Genomic DNA, 16,644 nt, shown 5'->3' with positions numbered 1-16,644 from the left:
ACATCTAGTATTCAAGCAGCACAGGGAGTCCCGGAACAACACGATGAAGAACTCAAACAGATGTGACTTTTTGACACTGGAGGAAATGTTTCAAGGGACAAGAGACTTGCGCACTCCAAACAGCTGCTTTTGATGTCACAAGCAGCCAAATATTGTGAGTCATGTATGTTTTACTTGCAGGTACCAAAGTGTGCAAAGCTCCGGTTGTCGACGGGCAGGAGTGTTACGCACACAACTTTGATCAAATCTGTTAAAGTAGACCTTCACAAGACTATACTTAAACCCCTGTTCCTTACACATGTTTACACACGAGCAGTGATTCACAACCACTGCGCTGTGGCACTTTGCCTGTTCATAAAAAACACCATAACATACCATACCATACCATACCATACCATACCATACCATACCATACCATACCAACTTTATTTATAAAGCCCTTTAAAAACAACCACAGTTGAAGAACAAAGGGCTGTACACCACAAATAAATAGAGGCAAAGGACAGACTAAAAAATAACATTTAAAAAGCAAATACAAATTACCCTAAGAACAATTTGTTAGATAAAAAGCAGTTAAAAAGTTAAACAGTTAAAAAAGTTAAAAACAGTTTAAAGTCTTATGCTGGGTTAAAAGCCAGTGAATAGAAATGGGTTTTAAGAAGGGCCTTAAAAGTAGCCAAAAAAGAGGCCTGTCTCACATGAAGAGGGAGATCGTTCCAGAGTTTGGGACCCGCAACAGACACTAAATGCAACCTTTCCATTTACAAACCCCGTTTCCATATGAGTTGGGAAATTGTGTTAGATGTAAATACAAACGGAATACAATGATTTGCAAATCCTTTTCAACCCATATTCAATTGAATGCACTACAAAGACAACAGTTTTGATATTCAAACTCATAAACTTTTTTTTTTTTTTTTGCCAATAATAATTAACTTAGAATTTCATGGCTGCAACACGTGCCAAAGTAGTTGGGAAAGGGCATGTTCACCACTGTGTTACATGGCCTTTCCTTTTAACAACACTCAGTAAACGTTTGGGAACTGAGGAGACACATTTTTTAAGCTTCTCAGGTGGAAGTCTTTCCCATTCTTGCTTGATGTACAGCTTAAGTTGTTCAACAGTCTGGGTGTCTCCGTTGTGGTATTTTACGCTTCATAATTCGCCGCACATTTTCAATGGGAGACAGGTCTGGACTACAGGCAGGCCAGTCTAGTACCCGCACTCTTTTACTATGAAGCCACGTTGATGTAACACGTGGCTGGGCATTGTCTTGCTGAAATAAGCAGGGGCGTCCATGGTAACGTTGCTTGGATAGCAACATATGTTGCTCCAAAACCTGTATGTACCTTTCAGCATTAATGGCGCCTTCACAGATGTGTAAGTTACCCATGTCTTGGGCACTAATACACCCCCATACCATCACAGATGCTGGCTTTTCAACTTTGCGCCTATAACAATCTGGATGGTTCTTTTCCTCTTTGGTCCGGAGGACAGGACGTCCACAGTTTCCAAAAGCAATTTGAAATGTGGACTCGTCAGACCACAGAACACTTTTCCACTTTGTATCAGTCCATCTTAGATGATTGATAAACGGTTTCTGCCTTGCATAGGAGAGTTTTAACTTGCAGTTACAGATGTAGCGACCAACTGTAGTTTCTGACAGTGGGTTTCTGAAGTGTTCCTGAGCCCATGTGGTGATATCCTTTACACACTGATGTCGCTTGTTGATGCAGTACAGCCTGAGGGATCGAAGGTCACGGGCTTAGCTGCTTACATGCTGTGATTTCTCCAGATTCTCTGAACCCTTTGATGATATTACGGACCGTAGATGGTGAAATCCCTAAATTCCTTGCAATAGCTGGTTGAGAAAGGTTTTTCTTAAACTGTTCAACAATTTGCTCAAGCATTTGTTGACAAAGTGGTGACCCTCGCCCCATCCTTGTTTGTGAATGACTGAGCATTTCATGGAATCTACTTTTATACCCAATCATGGCACCCACCTGTTTCCAATTTGCCTGTTCACCTGTGGGATGTTCCAAATAAGTGTTCGATGAGCATTCCTCAACTTTATCAGTATTTATTGCCACCTTTCCCAACTTCTTTGTCACATGTTGCTGGCATCAAATTCTAAAGTTAATGATTATTTGCAAAAAAAAAAAAAATGTTTATCAGTTTGAACATCAAATATGTTGTCTTTGTAGCATAGTCAACTGAATATGGGTTGAAAATGATTTGCAAATCATTGTATTCCGTTCATATTTACATCTAACACAATTTCCCAACTCATATGGAAACGGGGTTTGTAATAGCAGACATCAAATTAAGCTGACATTTGCTCATAGCTTCTTTAAGAGGACACTTTTTTTTAACCTATTGTTACTATAACAATCTACAAGGTTAACATAGTCTGCTTCTCTTTCTTCTCCTCCATTTATCTGCTTTTTTTTGTATTTCAAGTTATCATTACATATATGTATTGTTGCATTTGAACAATTGTATTGTTGATAACAGAGGTAATTATTGTTATTATTCATTATCAATAGTGCTATTTCTATTGGTATTTGTATTGCTCCATTTGTAGTGTAATAATGTTCATTGTAATTTCTGTGTTATTATTCATTTCACTAACTGCTTCTTTGCTATCACTCTTACCATCATATTTGTACATGTCCTATTTGCTGATGTTGTTCTATTGTTGTTGTTGTTATTGTTGCTGTATTTGCTGTTGTTGTTGTCTCTCTGTCTTATCCCCCTCTTGTCCCCACAATTTCCCCCTATGTCTTCCTTTTTTTTCTCTTTCCATCCCCTCCTGCTCCGGCCCGGCTGCACCAAATAAGATAAATACATTAAATACAATCAAATACAAATAAGGCAACAGGAGAAGTATCCCACACTTCTTTTTGTTAAGTAAATTTGTACAGCCGATTTGGGCATTTACATCAACAATAAGATTTGCCTGAGAAGCTGGACAGGACACAAAAAAAAAAAAAAAAGACACTTTTTTGCGAGCACTTTGGCAGTATTTAGACTGCATTGATCTATAAAACCATAAACATTGTCTGATTGTCGTGTCTAAAAAGCACATTAGAAAACACGTCATATTTTCTCTCAAATAGACTAGTGAGAGATGATCAGCGTTGCTGTTCAACAATGATTATTGTTATTATTTACCTTTCATGTATCATTGTTCTTCTATAAATGCCAGTGATGCATAGTGACAGAACAATTGGTCCACTAGATGGCAGTAGTTTCATTATTATTAATATCATTACTGATCACCATTTATACCAGGGCTCCTCAACCTTTTTTGCACCATGTAGGTATTATTTTTATGGACGCATGTGGCAGAAAATTCAGCAAAAATGAGTGCATGAAAAAGACAACTGTTTGTATAAAAAAAAAAAAACAGTAGACTTTTCATTTGTGGTTGGTGGAAAAAAAATGCTCAAAGTGAGGTAAACGTTTTTTCATCAGATATGCACTACAAACTCCCTTAAACTTCCAAGAACTCCAAAAAGTAGAACAGGGCAGAATTTGTTTTCTCTAAAATAGCCACTATTTTATAATTGTGTCAGTTAGACGAAGGCTGAAATAATCCTCACCCTGACTCCTTGTCGTAGTCCTTGAACCTCCGTTTTGCACGTTCACGTCAAGCAAGTGGTGTCCCAATTCTCCTGTAAGTCGAAGAGAAGGGCTTAGTGCCAAGGGTTTTATAACTCTTTCACACCAAATGTGCTTCCGATCACACTTGAAACCAAACAGCATGAAAAGAACGCTGAACAGAAAGCACATATAAAAATGTAAGTTTTTATAAGCATTTTTCATTCTCATAGAAATTAATGACTGACAATCTCCAAAAATATTGTCATATTTTAAAATCGCTTGTCATACAAGCTAGCTATCGGGGTTGTACTGTAGCTAGTACCGTATTTTCCGCACTATAAGGCGCACCGGATTATTAGCCGCACCTTCTATGAATTACATATTTCATAATTTTGTCCACCAATAAGCCGCCCCGGACTATAAGCCGCGCCTACGCTGCGCTAAAGTGAATGTCAAAAAAACGCTGCGCTAAAGTGAATGTCAAAAAAACAGTCAGATAGTTCAGTCAAACTTTAATAATATATTGAAAACCAGCGTTCTAACAACTCTGTCCCAAAATGTACGCAAATGTGCAATCACAAACATAGTAAAATTCAAAATGGTGTAGAGCAATAAATAGCAACATAATGTTGCTCGAACGTTAATGTCACAACACACAAAATAAACATAGCGCTCACCTTCTGAAGTTATTCTTCATTCGTAAATCCTTCGAATTCTTCGTCTTCGGTGTCCGAATTGAAAAGTTGCGCAAGCGTGGGATCCAAAAATGGCCGGCTCCGCCTCGTCGAAGTCATCGGATTCAGTGTCGCTGTTGTTGTGCAGCAGTTCTGTGAATCCTGCCTTCCGGAAAGCTCGGACCACAGTTGTGACCGAAACTATCTGCCCAGGCATTTACGATCCACTGGCAGATGTTGGCGTATGTCGACCGGCGCTATCTGCCCGTCTTAGTGAAGGTGTGTTCGCCTTCGGAGCTGTGTGAAAAAAGCCACCCGGCCTCTTCGCGTAAACTTCCCTTAACCACTCGCTCATCTTTTCTTCATCCATCCATCCCTTCGAGTTAGCTTTTATGATGACGCCGGCTGGAAAGGTCTCTTTTGGCAAGGTCTTCCTTTTGAATATCATCATGGGTGGAAGTTAGCATGGCAAGCTAGAACCACAGTGAAGGAGGACTTCTCATTCCCTGTGGTGCGAATATTCACCGTACGTGCTCCCGTTCCACAGTGCGGTTCACAGGAATATCAGCTGTGAAATACGGTAGTAATCCGTGTGCGGATGGAGAGATTGCGTCTTTTTATGAACCGGATCGCTTAGTAGGAGCCATTTTGTGGTCTTTACAGATGTAAACAGGAAATGAAACGTACGGTGATATCCGCGCGTTTTTTCTTCTTCTTCCGGGGGCGGGTGAAGCGCTTCCTGTTCTATGGGGGCGGGTGCTTTCCTTGGCGGTTGCTTGCGTAGAAGAAGAAGCGCTTCCTGTTCTACCGGGAAAAAAGATGGCGGCTGTTTACCGAAGTTGCGAGACCGAAACTTTATGAAAATGAATCGTAATAAAGCGCACCGGGTTATAAGGCGCACTGTCAGCTTTTGAGAAAAATTGTGGTTTTTAGGTGCGCCTTATAGTGCGGAAAATACGGTAAATTATGATGTCCGGGTAGCAGCAAACTGCCTTCATAAGCAAACTACGCATTTTCTTAGAGTACATGTACATTTACACTGTTTTAATACTAGTTCAGAGGGTATCCAAACTACGGCCCGCCTACCCACGAGACATCACAAGTTTGACAAGATTTAAAGTTTTTGCTTAAATTTACACACATGCAAATTTCTTTGGTATGATTTTACTGCCCTAATGTGGGGATCGATGGAATCACTAGCTAACGACCACTAGTTTAGTTTCTTGTAGATTTGAGCGCAGCATCAATTTATACAACCCAATCCAAACAACTTTCCCCACTCATGGTGTAAATTAACTATCACCAACAAATAAAGTCAACATCATAACACACATAACACACATTCTGCTAATTTTGTCATATCTTTTGATCATGTTTTTGTTTGGCCATGTGCTGTTTGGTTTTTGGACACTAAGTTCCTTCTTTTTCACTCCCTTGTTTTGTTTCCATGACAACCATTAGTTTCACCTGTTGCACATTTGGACTCACGCACCTGTCACTAATCATGTTTGTATTATTTAAGCTTGCAGTTGCCAGGCAGTCGGCCTGGCGACATTACTTCTGACACCCATGCTATCCTTTGCTTCCTGTTGATACCATAGTTCAGGCTTCATGCCATGCCACAGTAAGTCTTTTTAGTTTCATGTTCATAGTTTCTGCCTTTGTGCTAGTTTTGTTTTCATAGCCAAGTTTGTACCTCTGCCTTGTGCGCGCTTTTTGTTCACTCTTTTTTGTTAGAATTAACAAACAAACGGTCCAGTTCTTATGCATCTCGGGAAAACAAACCCCACCATAGTCCACGTCCTGACAAATTGAATTTTGTGGACATTGTAAAACACATATTTATAATTCTAAAATTACACATATATAAATCCATTATAGTGCATGATGGGTAATGTATGCAAAACACTCCCGCCACACTTCTCCATGTTTGGCGCATTTCTGATTGATTACAAAACTTTAAGGAAGTCGTCAGAGAAGTAAAAAAGGTAGGAGTCGGACTTTAATATTCAATGTTTTATCATTTATATTTCATTTTGCATTGTCTTCACTATGTGTTGTTGTTGTTCAATCTGTTATAGCTTGCTTTAATCAATGCAAACTGAGGTGTTATTTTGGTACGAAAAATAGTTGTTACATCACAAGCAAAAAAAAAAGCATCGTAATGTGTGTATTAGTGTATGCGTTTCTATGTGTGTGTGTGTGCGCGCATCCATTTAACAGCGTATTGGCGATAACCCTAGAAAAATGGCTTTATTGCATTTTCTACTATACTATGCTACTACTACTGCTACTACTACTACTACTACTATACTATACTATAATCTACATGTTTGGCAAACGTCCCTCTTCAATTTGGTATAAAATAAATATGCAGACCTAAAGTATTGCCATCGCAGAACATTCGGTAACATTCAAAGATCGTAATATGTAACATTGCGGGAAACAAAAAATGCTTGCCGTTGCACCAATATGTAACCAAAATGCAACCAAAATGCCACCTATTGGTAACCTTAATTGCCCAAAAAGGCTAACGTAATTACAATGTTCTGGAAACCATAAATTGTTAGCTGGGCTATTTGTGAAACATCTAAATAAACGTGATCACAGATCACTTGGTGACAGCACACATTGTTGTAATAAATATTATAAAAACAACAGAAGTTAGTGTAGTGATTTCAATATCTAATTTATTCACATTACACATATATTCATATATATAAAGGCTAGGCTATATATATGTGTGTATGCATATATTGTCACTTTACATGCAGTTGGCTTTGGGCGCATGGCCAAATTTATTCAGCCCAATGCAGCCCTCGAGTCAAAAAGTTTAGACAGCCCTGACCTAGTTCTTGAACTTTACATTTGTTTTTAAACCATTTTTGTTACCTTGTTTCTGGTAACTGTTCATTAATATTATTTACGTTTTTACTTGATATTTTATTTAATTCTGTGTGGTTTTGTACAATTGAATTTGTTACTTTTATATATATCTGGTGATTTTATAGTTGCACTTACCGGTAATTGTTTTCTTACACTACAAATTATTTTGCACATTTTTGTTACCAAAAATAATAAACCGAATCATAATCAGCTTTATTTTTATGTTTAACACACAAGTAATTTAACTTCGGACTGTGCTCTCTTTGTAGAATGTAAACATTCGAAAATAACAATTAGTTACAAATAAAAACAGGTAATTTAAGACTAATATGTACAAGACTGATGAGACAAGATGACACTTTTACTCTAAATACAAAGCTTTATCACGTGGAACGTTCATCCCTAGGCTACTCTTGTAGCTGAATGATCTACATTTTGAAATTAGGAACCATATGTGGCACCCTGGACATCAGTCATTCATTGGTATTATTTGTGTTATTATTGCATTGGTATTATTTATGTTCTTAACTGGGCCACCACCATGTATTTATAAATGGCATGTCATATTGTGGTTTTTAGTTTTGTGTAAGATTATTTAGTTGATATTATTGAAATTTATATTTATATGTACATTAGCCTGACACTGAACATCAAACACCTTCAGAAGGATAAGCTAAGTAGTAAACTTTCGTGAACTGTATGTAAGTAGAGTACTTTATATATTGCTATATACATATTTGAATAATGCATAATAAAAAATACTAACCATAATCTTTCGATGACATTTGAGATTTCCTAACCGTTTAAACACAAAGGACGGGAAAATTACTGTAATTACAAAATGGTATGTAATATTTGTTTCTAACCTCTTAAATCAGGGATGCTCACACTTTTTCTGCAGGCGAGCTACTTTTCAATTGATCAAGTCATGGGGATCTACCTCATTCATATATATAATTTATATTTACTTATTTATGAAATATATGTTTTTGTTAACAAGTTAAAGGTGTTTAATGATAATGCAAGCATGTTTAACACATATAGTTAATATTGTTAATAAATTAAAGGTGTTTAATGATAATACAAGAATGTTTAATACATATAGTCAATATTGTTAACAAGTTAAAGGTGTTTAAAGATAATACAAGCATGTTTAACACATATAGTTAATATTGGTAATAAGTTAAAGGTGTTTAAAGATAATACAAGCATGTTTAACACATATAGTTAATATTGTTAACAACTTCAAGGTGGTTAAAGATAATACAAGCATGTTTAACACATATAGATTCCTTTCTTTCATGAAGACAAGAATATAAGTTGGTGTATTACCTGATTCTGATGACTTGCATTGATTGGAATCAGACAGTGGTGCGGATAACGTCCGCATTTTCGAATGGAGGAGAAAAAAAGTCCTCCTTTCTGTCCAATACCACATGAAAGTGGTTGGTTTTTGGCATCTTATTTGTCCAGTTTCCGTACTCCTTTGTATACACTTTACAAGAAATACATTGTCGGCAAACTCTGTAGCTTGCTAGCTTGTGCACGCCAGCTTCCTGAGACTCTTATTTTGTTAGTGCAACTGTGCAGTCGGTCTTTGGAGTTTTGACGACAGGTACGGCGCCAGAATCTGTTGAAATAAAGTGTTTCTCGCCTTCCAGTCGGTAATTTTATTGAGCTGGCAGCAGCCAGCGTCATCTCAGAAGACCCTCGGGTGCCGTGAATGTCAATCAAGTGACGAAAGTGACGTCATAGTGAAGATTTATGATCGCTCATTTTTAGGACTATTTTTTTAATGCCTGGCTGGTGATCGACTGACACACCCTCCGCGATCGACCGGTAGCTCGCGATCGACCGGTAGCTCGCGATCGACGTAATGAGCACCCCTGTCTTAAATGATGTGTTGTTTTTATTCCAAATATACAGGTAAAAGCCAGTAAATTAGAATATTTTGAAAAACTTGATTTATTTCAGTAATTGCATTCAAAAGGTGTAACTTGTACATTATATTTATTCATTGCACACAGACTGATGCATTCAAATGTTTATTTCATTTAATTTTGATGATTTGAAGTGGCAACAAATGAAAATCCAAAATTCCGTGTGTCACAAAATTAGAATATTACTTAAGGCTAATACAAAAAAGGGATTTTTAGAAATGTTGGCCAACTGAAAAGTATGAAAATGAAAAATATGAGCATGTACAATACTCAATACTTGGTTGGAGCTCCTTTTGCCTCAATTACTGCGTTAATGCGGCGTGGCATGGAGTCGATGAGTTTCTGGCACTGCTCAGGTGTTATGAGAGCCCAGGTTGCTCTGATAGTGGCCTTCAACTCTTCTGCGTTTTTGGGTCTGGCATTCTGCATCTTCCTTTTCACAATACCCCACAGATTTTCTATGGGGCTAAGGTCAGGGGAGTTGGCGGGCCAATTTAGAACAGAAATACCATGGTCCGTAAACCAGGCACGGGTAGATGAAGTGCTCTAAAACTTGCTGGTAGACGGCTGCGTTGACCCTGGATCTCAGGAAACAGAGTGGACCGACACCAGCAGATGACATGGCACCCCAAACCATCACTGATGGTGGAAACTTTACACTAGACTTCAGGCAACGTGGATCCTGTGCCTCTCCTGTCTTCCTCCAGACTCTGGGACCACGATTTCCAAAGGAAATGCAACATTTTCATGGTTGGGTGATGGTTTGGGGTGCCATGTCATCTGCTGGTGTCGGTCCACTCTGTTTCCTGAGATCCAGGGTCAACGCAGCCGTCTACCAGCAAGTTTTAGAGCACTTCATGCTTCCTGCTGCTGACCTGCTCTATGGAGATGGAGATTTCAAGTTCCAACAGGACTTGGCGCCTGCACACAGCGCAAAATCTACCCGTGGCTGGTTTACGGACCATGGTATTTCTGTTCTAAATTGGCCCGCCAACTCCCCTGACCTTAGCCCCATAGAAAATCTGTGGGGTATTGTGAAAAGGAAGATGCAGAATGCCAGACCCAAAAACGCAGAAGAGTTGAAGGCCACTATCAGAGCAACCTGGGCTCTCGTAACACCTGAGCAGTGCCAGAAACTCATCGACTCCATGCCACGCCGCATTAACGCAGTAATTGAGGCAAAAGGAGCTCCAACCAAGTATTGAGTATTGTACATGCTCTTTTTTTTCATTTTCATACTTTTCAGTTGGCCAACATTTCTAAAAATCCCTTTTTTGTATTAGCCTTAAGTAATATTCTAATTTTGTGACACACGGAATTTTGGATTTTCATTTGTTGCCACTTCAAATCATCAAAATTAAATGAAATAAACATTTGAATGCATCAGTCTGTGTGCAATGAATACATATAATGTACAAGTTACACCTTTTGAATGCAATTACTGAAATAAACCAAGTTTTTCAAAATATTCTAATTTACTGGCTTTTACCTGTATTATATTGATAGGTACGAGCAAAATCCAATACAAAAATTGTTATTATAGATGTAATTCTTCTAATAACCTGAAATATGACGCATTACTCCAAGTCATAGCTATCTTTACTTCAAGAAAGTACCCAAGCGCTGCTCAAAGGCACGAGAAACCCTAGAAAGCCTTCTTTGAATGTGCCTGAGAGGAAAGCACAACATAATCTACTTTTTCTCACTCTGCCTCCCCCCGAAGCATAACAAAAAGCCTGGGAGAGTGTTTGTGATGCTAATTCTGTTGCAATAAATATTCAACACAAAATTCAAATGCCCGGGGAGAGAGAGAGGAGGAGAAATATGTGATGGAAAAAGAAGCTTTAGGAAGCTGCCAGAAGGAAGTAGACTAATCCGTTAACACGCTCCAATGTTCAGAGGAAACAGGAAATAAGAACACATTAAATATGAAATGCATGGAAAATCTCAACAGCTTGAAGATCATAAAATCCCAGGTGTTAAAGTATTACCTGTGACTTCTGTGTGTGATTTTTGTTGTGCCACGGAAAATAGACGTGATGTAGAAGTACTTGAAACATCGCTACAGGCCTCAGTTTACATTAGAGAGAAAATAAATACAAATCATTGCATGCCAACTTCTTAACATGCTCAGTTGTCTCGAAATAGAAATCCTATATCTTCATAGCAGAGTCTCAAATGAGGAATTAAAGCCCACAGGCGTCACCGTACAGCAGAGCCGGTGGGAAGTATGCAGGTAAACAGATGCTAAAAAGTAAAACCAGAAGCACCAGCATGGTATCAGCATGCGGGTCAAATGTGCATGTAATTGCAGAAAGGTTGCAGCAGTACAGAGTACAAAACAATAATCAGCCCGTTCTACCGATGACGCCGGCTTAAAAAGCTCCCTGATTGTCAATCAGAGAAAGGTGTGTCTCCTGATTGCCAACCGGAGACAGGTTTATTTCCTGATTGCCAACCAGAGACAGGTTTAATTCTTGATTGCCAACCAGGGAAAGGTATGTTTACAGGTGAGGAGGCCAGTGCTCAGACCAAGGTAAAGTTATCGCAAAGCATGTCAATCACGGAAAGTCCATCCATCCATCCATTTTCTACCGCTTATTCCCTTCGGGGTCGCGGGGGGAGCTGGAGCCTATCTCAGCTACAATCGGGCGGAAGGCGGGGTACACCCTGGACAAGTCGCCACCTCATCGCAGGGCCAACACAGATAGACAGACAACATTCACACTCACATTCACACACTAGGGCCAATTTAGTGTTGCCAATCAACCTATCCCCAGGTGCATGTCTTTGGAGGTGGGAGGAAGCCGGAGTACCCGGAGGGAACCCACGCAGTCACGGGGAGAACATGCAAACTCCACACAGAAAGATCCCGAGCCCGGGATTGAACCCCAAACTACTCAGGACCTTCGTATTGTGAGGCAGATGCACTAACCCCTCTATCACCGTGCTAATCACGGAAAGTGAATAACACAAATAAGAAATAGAACATAAAAAAACGCAGGAAGACACAAAGCAAGTCCAGTACTGTCATGAAGGACTATGACAATGGGAAGGGAGATTGAATGAATGAATTAATTAATTTATTCATTCCGGCAGACAGACATATATAGCAACACTTCATCACTCTTTGTAATTTGACAGACATGCAACGGCACCCACCGAAAAGGGATACGGGAAAAAAGCAAGAATGCTTATCCATGTCCCGCTCCTAATTAACAATCAACTTATATGTTGGTTATAAATGTTGGTTATATAGTCCAAGTTTCAACAGCAGATTTGATGGATACATGACAATTTCAGAATAAGTATAACATATGATAATGACAAGTCGGTATACATACACCAATATGGATATATTTTGTGTGATTCATTGATTTTTTTTGTTGGTTTCTTAGTCCACGTGATGTCCAATTCATATTTCTTCTTGTGTTATTTTGTGCAGGTTCATGAACCAATTTTTCCATGTCGTCATTTATTTGCATGCGATGGCCCAGTTTAAATCTGATTATAATCCATTTTGAGTTTTGAGGTTTGAGTGTCCAGATAATCCCGAAAGTGACCGAAATTACATTTGATCGTTCATGATCCAAACTCATTTGTTGTTGTCTGTTGTGTTTTTATTGTTGTCATTCTTGTGTTAATTGATGGAGACTTGAAATATAAAGTCCTTTCCTCGCCGATATCACCGAGCTGAAGTTTAATGAAGTCTATCTGATCATCGCTCATTTTATTTCACAGCATCTTCCTTCAGGATAATACTGTAATAATCAAAATTGGATATTTTGTAGAGTAGTCAGTGTACAGCCAGCAAACATATGTTAATTTAGTTGACAAACAATATCTGGTAGGTAATGGCGTTTTATTATTGCCATGTTCAGTCGGAGTCTGTCGTAGTTCTGGTTTTATGTCTCCTTATTGTCTCCTGCTTGTAGTCCCTGGTTTCTGATTTTGTACTCTCAGTTTAGTTGACATGATGATCAAGAGAAGACAGGGTACCTAAACCATACTTGCCAACCTTGAGACCTCCGATTTCGGGAGGTGGGGGTGGGGGGTGTGGTTAAGAGGGGAGGAGTATATTTACAGCTAGAATTCACCAAGTCAAGTATTTCATATATATATATATATATATATATATATACATAAGAAATACTTGACTTTCAGTGAATTATATATATATATATATATATATATATATATATATATATATATATATATATATATATATATATATATATATACATAAGAAATACCTGACTTTCAGTGAAATATATATATATATATATATATATATATATATATATATATATATATATATATATATATATATATATATACATAATCTCAAGTTATTTCAATGTTATTGAAAAAATGAGCCTCAAAAAAACACCCCAACTTTTGCCGCAATCTTCTAAAAAAGACATTTTAAGCCACAGCAGTCACAAAAGATGCCAGCGAATTCCTGGATGGATGATTTATAGCCTATTGTTTTTACATTCTATTCTATTTGAATGATGTACATACTTGTGTTATTGTGGTACTCACAGGGCTAAATCAGGGACATTTGGTACTAAATGTATGTGCTGCTATGACAATAGACATCCTTGAACCCTTGAGACCTTTAGAAGGAAGATGGTCCTTTTTGGGGTCATTTGGAACCTTCATGACTGTTTGTCAATTCCTGAGTACATGTACTACTTTGTGTCAAAAAGAACTCTACTTTCCCTCATTCGAGGGCAAACGCCATTAGTGCAGCTAGAGATGGATTTTTATATACAGTCGTGGTCAAAAGTTTACATACACTTGTAAAGGACATAATGTCATGGCTGTCTTGAGTTTCCAATAATTTTTTCAACGCTAATTTCTTTGTGATAGAGTGATTGGAGCACATACTTGTTTGTCACAAAAACATTCATGAAGTTTGGTTCTTTTATGAATTTATTATGGGTCTACTAAAAATGTGACCAAATCTGCTGGGTCAATTTTTGTTTCATCTGACATCACATGGACAAAGATAATACCTTCTGGGGGAAAGTTCTGTGGTCAGATGAAACAAAAATGTTGCTGTTTGGCCACAATAGAGAAAAGGTGAGGCCTTTAATCCCAGGAACAAGCATGGTGGTGGTAGTATTATGCGCTGGGCCTGTTTTGCTGCCAATGGAACTGGTGCTTTACAGAGAGTAAATGAGTTGAGTTTGAGTTTATTTCAAACATGCATGCATACAACATGATACATCACAATTTCCAGTTTCTCTTTTCAACATGTTCGAAAAGGAGTAGGAAGAAACAGAGCTTATTTAATCCTACCCCTTTTCTTTTACATAACAGTTGCTAAAACTTTTGTTCACTTCCTGTTCTCAATTAATTCACAATATACTCCATAAGTACTCACAATAAAAATAAATAAATAAATAATAATTGGTGAAGTAAGTTATATTTCATATGATGAGATAAGTAAGATTGTTTTGAGAATGAAAGAATGGATGGATTAAATAAATTCAGAATGTTTATCATGGTTCTTCTTCTTTGTACTTTGTAAACACTTTAAGTTTGAAGAGTTTCTTGAAGTGGATCATATTAGTACATTGTTTGATTGCTTTACTTAATCCATTCCATAATTTAATTCCACATACTGATATACTGAAGGTCTTAAGTGTTGTACGTGCATACAAATGTTTTAAATTACATTTTTCTCTAAGATTATATTTCTCCTCTTTTTTTGAGAAGAATTGTTATATATTCTTGGGTAGCAGGTTATAGTTTGCTTTGTGTATAATTTTAGCTGTTTGCAAATTCACTATGTTGTGGAATTTCAGTATTTTTGATTCAATAAATAAAGGATTTGTATGTTCTCTATATCCAACATTATGTATTATTGGGACAATGAAAAAGGAGGATTACCTCCAAATTCTTCAGAACAACCTAAAATCATCAGCCCGGAGGTTGGGTCTTGGGCGCATTTGGGTGTTCCAACAGGACAATGACCCCAAACACATGTCAAAAGTGGTAAAGGAATGGCTAGAATTAAGGTTTTAGAATGACCTTCCCAAAGTCCTGACTTGTGTGGACAATGCTGAAGAAACAAATTGATGTCAGAAAACCAACAAATTTAGCTGAACTGCACCAATTTTGTCAAGAGGAGTGGTCAAAATTTCAACCAGAAGCTTGTGGATGGCTACCAAAAGCACCTTATTGCAATGAAACTTGCCAAGGGACATGCAACCAAATATTAACATTGCTGTATGTATACTTTTGACCCAGCAGATTTGGTCACATTTTCAGTAGACCCATAATAAATTCATAAAAGAGCCAAATTTCATGAATGTTTTTTGTGACCAACAAGTATGTGCTCCAATCACTCTATCACAAAAAAACAAGAGTTGTAGAAATTATTGGAAACTCAAGACAGCCATGACATTATGTTCTTTACAAGTGTATGTAAACTTTTGACCAGGACTGTATATGACTGGCTCAGATGTTCATCAATGTGGGGAAGAAAAAAATCTCCTCCTCTTAATATTTTTTTTCCGAGGGCACATCGGACAGAACGCAAAGCCCATATCTGTCAGTCACAGGACGTTAAAAAGAAGATGAAAGATGAAAGGGGGAGGATCGAGGGATGAAGAGGAGGAGGCTGTAAAGGTGAGCAAAGAGCATGGAGATAGAAGATGAGAGCAGACGAAGGTGGGGAAGAAGATAGCGGCTCCAGCAGTGAGAAGATTAAAACCAATTCGGCAAAGCGTTGACCTCATTTATGTTACAAAACGCTGGAGCACCGAGAAGATCATCTTCCAAACTCTCACAGCCACACAAGACAATGTGACGAGAAGATGACATGTTTTGTTTGTGTCTGACATGGATCTTTTATTCATGCTCCATTGTTTGGCGGAGAACTTTCCGTTTGAACGTCAAACAAGACAGCTAATTAGGAAAGTGTGCCACTTGCAGAGTTTCAGCCTGAGCCTTTTTTTTAATCTTTCAAAGAAAATATTGACTAACTTCTCCCGTGCCTAAAGGGAATGGTGTCGCCTGCTTGCCTAATTGGCTGACACTGATTCCTCTTGATGGGTCAGAGTGAGGGGGCTGAAGGAAGGAAGTAGGAGATAGGAGGTAGGAAGTAGGAGCCATAAGATTGTACAGAAGGTTTCACAGGCACCAACGTTGAAATCAAACATGAAATGCAAGATTGACATATAATATTATAATAATAATATAATATGTTTTGATAAATTCTCATACAATGAATAATATTAATTTAAGTATACTTTAGATTTGGTGTTAGTTAATTTCGAACATGTATACAATTACGTCACATATTTCCAGTTTCTCATTACAACATGTCCGAAAAGGAGTCGGAAGAAGCAGAGCTTATTTAATTCAAGCCATTTTCAGTGGCCTTGTGGTTAGAGTGTCCGTCCTGAGACTGGAAAGTCGTGAGTTCAAACTCCGGCCGAGTCATACCAAAGATTATAAAAATGGGACCCATTAACTCCCTGCTTGGCACTCAGCATCAAAGGTTGGAATTGGGGGTTGAATCA

The sequence above is a fragment of the Nerophis lumbriciformis genome, linkage group LG19 (assembly GCF_033978685.3).
Source record: "Nerophis lumbriciformis linkage group LG19, RoL_Nlum_v2.1, whole genome shotgun sequence".
Classification (NCBI taxonomy): Eukaryota; Metazoa; Chordata; class Actinopteri; order Syngnathiformes; family Syngnathidae; genus Nerophis; species Nerophis lumbriciformis.
This window is presented reverse-complemented; position numbering follows the sequence as displayed.